This window comes from Nicotiana tomentosiformis, chromosome 9 (genome assembly GCF_000390325.3).
Source record: "Nicotiana tomentosiformis chromosome 9, ASM39032v3, whole genome shotgun sequence".
Taxonomy (NCBI): domain Eukaryota; kingdom Viridiplantae; phylum Streptophyta; class Magnoliopsida; order Solanales; family Solanaceae; genus Nicotiana; species Nicotiana tomentosiformis.
In genome coordinates, this window is record NC_090820.1 from 46474170 (window position 1) to 46480555 (window position 6386).

Genomic DNA, 6386 nt, shown 5'->3' on the forward strand with positions numbered 1-6386 from the left:
CAGCCTCGGAAGTGATCTAGGCATTTCTTTGTTGAGCCAGTTATATGCTTTTACCCACATAATTGTTATGTATCTTAGTTAACACCGTTGAGCCTGTACTCTTGATTGTTTGGCAACCACAGTACAAGCCTTACCCATTTGTTTGAATTGACCATCTATTTGAACCTTTTATCTCTCGTGAGCACTTGAATTTGATATGAACTTTGCAAAAAATTGAAGTTTGGGGTGGTTGGTTTGGCTTTTGAGTGGAACTAATGAAAAAATGAGAAAGGTGCACTGTATTGAAAAAAGTAAGAGCCACTTGAATTGGAAAAGAAAGGGAAAAAAATAATGAGGTTGTGAAAAATATTCCTTGATAGTGGTAACTTGATGTAATTGTGCTTAAAGAAGTTGGGATTTAATGTATATTGATGTGAAGGTGGAGTTTTGGTTTGACGTAAGTGTGGGATTTTGAACAATGAAATGTATGTATTAAAGTGCTTAGAAAGGTGTAGTCACTCGAATATCTAAATGTATTCTACCCGTCCCGCAGCCTATATTACAACCAATGAAAGTCATACTTGATCCTTGACTGAATAAGCTCAATTAGTAGAGTAGTACACTACGGGCAAGCTTATGGTATGTCGTTTGTGGCATATGAATTTTGTTTCTGAGAGTGAGCTAATTCTTTCTATCTAGAGTTCCTAATTGTTCTTAAATTTTATAATGTGAGAAATTACTCTCTATTGTTGTATGACGGCACTTGATTCACAAAGGAAAGGTAATGCCGTTGACCTCTATGTTTGAGTAAGTGAGAGGGTTATAAATAATATGTGGTGCTTTTGAGTCAAATCTGGAGACTATGATGTTACGGTATTGTACTTAATCTGTTTTAAATATTCCTGGTGTGATGAGTTAGGAGAGTTGTTGAAAAATGTCACGTCTATATGAAGTGTAGTCTAATTGCTCAGGGACGAGCAATGGTTTAAATGTGGGGTGTTGATGGTAGGCTATAATCTCGTATTTTAGTCGATTATTACACTCTAATTTACTGCACTTTATTCGTTTTGAGCTTTAATTGCTAGAGTTTTTCACTTATTGTGTGTTTTTTGCCTTGTAGGAGTGATTTCGAGCTATGTAGATGTTATGGAATGAATCTGAGTGATTTGGATCTTTGAAGTCTAAGTAAAAGCCTAAGGGATTAAGCCGGGATAGTGTTCGGTGGTCGAGGACAAAGTCTGGATGTCAAAACGCAAGAACAATTCGTACTATGAGAAATTGCCACTGCCGCGGCGCATGGGGTACCGCGATTCTCTATTTCGTTGTTGCCTGTCAAAACCAACTCTCTCGATTTCCCCACCAATTCCCCCACATGGAGCGTCGCTCCTGCGCAGTGTTTACAGAGTAATTTTCCTATTTCGGCTAGGAGAAGGTGATTTCGTTTGGGCCCGAACCAACTTGGTATAAATATATGGAAAAATGGTATTTTTCATTCCTTCTACACTCAGGATCCGAGTTTCGTTTGAATTTATATTTTCGTATACTTTTATTATATTTGTAATGAATTACTCCATAGCTATGGAGTAGTTATCTTTAGGTTTTGATGAATTTGGTATATTGATTATTGTTTGTGGATTATGACTCTAGTTTAATGTATTGAAGTGTTTTTGGATGATTTAATTGTTGCAAATATATTCACTTGTTCATGCAATCGAGAGAGGCATAACTTGTGATATCTTTGCATTATAGTGTTGGTTGAGTTCATTAATTCTTCTTAGTAATCGAAAGAGTCTAGTTAAATTATTTATTAAACCTAGTTAGGAGAATAATCGAAAGAGATTTTCATAAAGACCAATTACTATGCATTCTTGCATATCTTCACGTGCTTAAAATTGTTTCAACTTGTGAGGTTAAGACTTAATCGAGAGAAGAGTTTTTACTGAACGTTGGAACTAATAATTGAGTGAATTTAAGAGACTCACTTAAATATTAGAAGTGAATTATCTAGAGTTATATCCCAAACAATTATCTTGCACCTATCTTATCAACCCTATTTTTCTCCCACTCATAACCTTCTTTGCTTATTACTTGTTTCGATAGTCATTAGTCAATAGCTTTAGATTCCTAGTTAATTTTAGTTATTAATCATATAAATCTAGATTGTTAATTCTCTTGGATAGCAATCAAGCTAGTTGTGGATATGATATTATACTATACTATATTTGACTAGTGAGCATAATTTAAGTGTGTGTTTCGAGCTCGTCAAGCCTTACCACGGACCTTGAAGAAATATGACGCAGTTTGGGTTATTGTTGATCGGTTGACTAAGTTCGTACACTTCATTCCGGTGATGACTTCCTATTCTTCAAAGCGATTGGCTCAGATCCACATTCGGGAAATTATCCGCTTGTATGGCATGCCCATTTTCATTATTTTTGTCCGAGGCACGCAATTCACATTGTACCTATGGAGATCAGTGCAATGAGAATTGGGCACCCGAGTTGAGTTGAGTATAACATTCCATCCTCAGACGGAAGGACAGTCAGAGCGCACGATTAAGATCTTGAAGGACGTGTTGCGTGCCTATGTTATAGATTTCATACGTTTATGCGATTAGGTTCTACAACTTGTGGAGTTACCTACAATAACAGCTACCAGTCGAGTATATACATGTCTCCTTATGAGGTCCTATACAGAAGGCAGTGTCGTTCTCTGATTTGTTGGTTCGTGTAAAGCCCCATAAAAGTTTGCCAAGGAATTTAAGATTTTATGGTGCCGATGTAGGCTAATGTCTTTGAAGATTGTAGAAAACGTGTCACGGTATGGACTTTTTCGGTTGTGCAATACATTGGCGAGTTAGAGGAAAATTGTTGTATAACATGGCGTGTCTACAGTCCATTATGCGACCGCAGAATTACTCCGCGGACCGCAGCTCCGCCGAGGAGTGGAACAGAAAAGGGAAATATTTTAAGGACTACTTTTGTTGGCCACATAATGATTATGCTACCGCAAAATTCCATCGCGGAATGGACCAGACCTAACCCTGAATTTGAAAATCATTTTGTGGCCATTCTGCTGGCCACATAGCCATTCTGTTGTCACATATCTAATATGCCGGCACCTATTCTGCTGGCCATATATCCATTCTGCTACCACAACATTGCACCACATAATTGACTTCGGGTGTCATTTTTGGAAATTTTCTTACTTGACCCCAATTTGATTAAAAGCCGTTTGGGCTCATTTTGGAGCAAACATCTAACAAAATTAGAGAGAAGTGTGAGTATTTTAGAGAGAGGGAGAAGGACTAGCCATTCTAACCATCCATTCTTGCCCCAATCTTCAAGAATCATGGAAGCCACTCACTGGACCATGATCTATCCGGGTATGTCCTTCTCCTAAGCTTACATGCAAGAGATTATGGTTTTAAATATGTTGTGGGGTTGGAGATAGACTATGCATGTGCTAATAGGTTGTAGTATGTGGGATTATTGAACTATTGATGGTACGCTATAATCTAGTATTTTAGTCGCTTATTACACTCTAATACAATGCACTTTACTTGCGTTTGAGCTTTAATTGGTAGTGTTTTGCACTTATTGTGTGTCTTATACCTTTTAGGAGTGATTCCGAGTTATGTAGATTTTGTGGAACTAATTCGAGCTGTTTGGAGTTTTGAAGTCTGAGTAAAAGCCCAAAAGATTAAGCCCTAATTGTGTTCGGGGGTCGAGGATCACTTCTGGATGTCAAAAATAAAGGAAGAAGCAACAACTGAGGAATTGAACTAATGCGGCACTATGGGGAATTGATAGTGCGATACAGTAATGTAATTTTATGTCAGAAGAATGACAAAGTACAGAGGTTGGGTTCCCGTTCTCTGACAAGAAAAAGCACTGTTGCGACGCAGCCGGTGACGCATGGTGCGACTCATGAAAAAGAATAAGTATGCAGGTTTCCCACTTCGGCTAGGAAAGGGTGATTTTGTTTGGGCCCAACCCTACTTTGTATAAATACATGGAAAAATATTATTTTCTGGACTTTTGACATACTTTAGACCTAAGGAAGCTAGGGAGGAATTGGAGGAGCAAAAGCACAAGGATTTCATCATTCCTTCCTCACTCAAGACACATGTTTGGATCGAATTTGTATTTTCCTATACTTTGATTATATTTGTGATTAATTACTCCATATCCATGGTGTAGTTCTCTTTAGGGTTTGATGGATTTGGTGTATTGATGATTATTTGTGGATTATAACTCGAGTTTTATGTATTAAATCATTTTTGGATGATTTAATTATTGCATCTATATTCACTTGTTCATGTAATCGGGAGAGCCATAACTTGTGATATCTTTGCATTACATTGTTGTTTGAGTTCATTAATTATTCTTAGTAGTCGGAAGAGTCTTGTTGAGTCATTGATTAAACCTAGTTAGGTGGATAATCGAGAGAGGTTCTACTAAAGACCAATCCACTACTTATTTTTTCATATCTTCATAGAGCTTAAATTGGTTCATCTCGTGAGGTTGAGACATAATCGAGAGAGGCGTTTCTACTGAACGTGTGAACTAACAATTGAGTGAATTCGAGAGACTCACTTAAATATTATAAGTGAATTATCTAGAGTTAGATCCCAAAGAATTATCTTGCACCTATCTTGTCAAAACCCTATTTTCTCCCACTGATAACTTTCTTTGCTTATTCCTTGTTTCAATTGTCATTAGTCAATAACTTTAGATTCTTAGTTAATTTTAGTTAGAAATCATATAAATCTCTAATGTTGATTCTCTTGGATAGCAATCAATATAGAAACTAGAAGAATACTATTTAAATCCAATCCCTGTGGATACAATATTATGCTATACTATATTTGATTAGCGAGTATAATTTAAGTGTGTGTTTTGAGCTCGTCAAATTTTGGCGTCGTTGCCGGGGATTGGCAATCAATAGTGTTTGAAATAGTTTGTAGTGCTAATTTAGGAATTTGTTTATATTAGTGTTCCCTTTTTACGGTTGGTATTCTTTGACTGTGCACAGGTTACCGGTTGAGGTTGGTGCACGACTCGAGCTTCTGCGAAAGAAGTGCTACCATAAGAACCATAGATAGAAAAACAACTGTGACAGTTGAGGAAGGAAAGCAATCTCACCGAGACGTTAAAAAAGGTTAGGAAATCCTCAACCAAAGACACTATGGCTGGAAATGGTGATGATAATGTAGATTTGGCTACGAGGGAGGTAGCACGGCAATGAGAGAAAGTTGCACGGGATACTGAGGAAGCAACCATTAGAGATGCACAAATTATCAATGAAGAAGAGAGGGGTCAGAGAATTGCTCAAAATCAACCCTTGGTTGCAGACCAGTTCAAAAATATAGCTCTCATGCCTGGGAGACCACTAGGCGATTATGCTAGACCGGTCTATAACCAAGGCTTATCAAGTGTTAGACCACCTCCAATTGCAGCATACAATTTCAATTTGAAGAAAGGGTTGCAACAAACACTTCAGAATTGTTGTGTCTTCAAAGGGAAGCCAAACAAAGATCCAAACACACATCTAATGGACTTTGAGAAGATTATGAACACCTTTCAATATAATGGTGTGTCATAAAATGCAGTGTACTTATGTGCATCCCCCTTCACACTCAAAGATGATGCAAAACAGTGGCTTCAAAGCTTACCCACGGGAGCAATTAAACATGGAATTAGATGACCAAAACATTTCTTGATAAATATTTCTCACCAGCTAACACGGGCAAGTTTAGAAGAGATATCCATAACTTATGCCAGAAAGAGACTGAAACTATTTTTGAAGGACGGGAGAGGTTTAAGGAGATAGTTACAAAATGTCAACATAGTGGAATTGAACTTTGGATACAACTCCCGGATTTTTGGGATGGATTGACACCGGCCTCGCATAGAACATTGAGCAATGCAGCCGGAGGCCCATTGATGAAGAAGACTCTAGAGGAGATAGTTATAATTCGTGATGAGTTATTTGAAGATGCAAATCAGTGGCCTTCTGAGAGTGTTCAAAGAACAAGATCAATTGGTGTTCAACAAGTTGATGCTAATACATTTGTGCAGGTACAAATTGATGCTATGGCTAAAGAAATACGAAAGCTGACCTTTGCCACGATACAAAATGAGCCTCACATAGTTTGTGATATATGTGGAAGAGAACACCCTACTCATGAGTGTCAAGACTCAACTGAGAACCTGAATGCTATGGGAAACTACAATTTTAATGCAATGGGTCAGAGGCACCCCGATTTTTTATCTAGTTCACCTGGAGGTACTGCGAATGCTTGACAACAAAATAACTCTAGACCCTAGGGACAAGAAGCTCCAGCATTCCAAAATTAGCAGAGGCAACAATATCATCCTTAGCAGCCCATTCAGGCTGGTCTA

The 6386-nt window shown here is 37.8% G+C and overlaps 1 non-coding gene across 1 annotated transcript; it reads right to left on the reverse strand.

Annotated features, from left to right (window-relative positions):
- Positions 1–5732: 5732 nt before the first annotated feature.
- On the reverse strand, positions 5733–5839 carry LOC117279061 (small nucleolar RNA R71). The gene has a single exon (XR_004509456.1). It is a non-coding gene; the product is annotated as a small nucleolar RNA R71 (small nucleolar RNA).
- Positions 5840–6386: the final 547 nt, after the last annotated feature.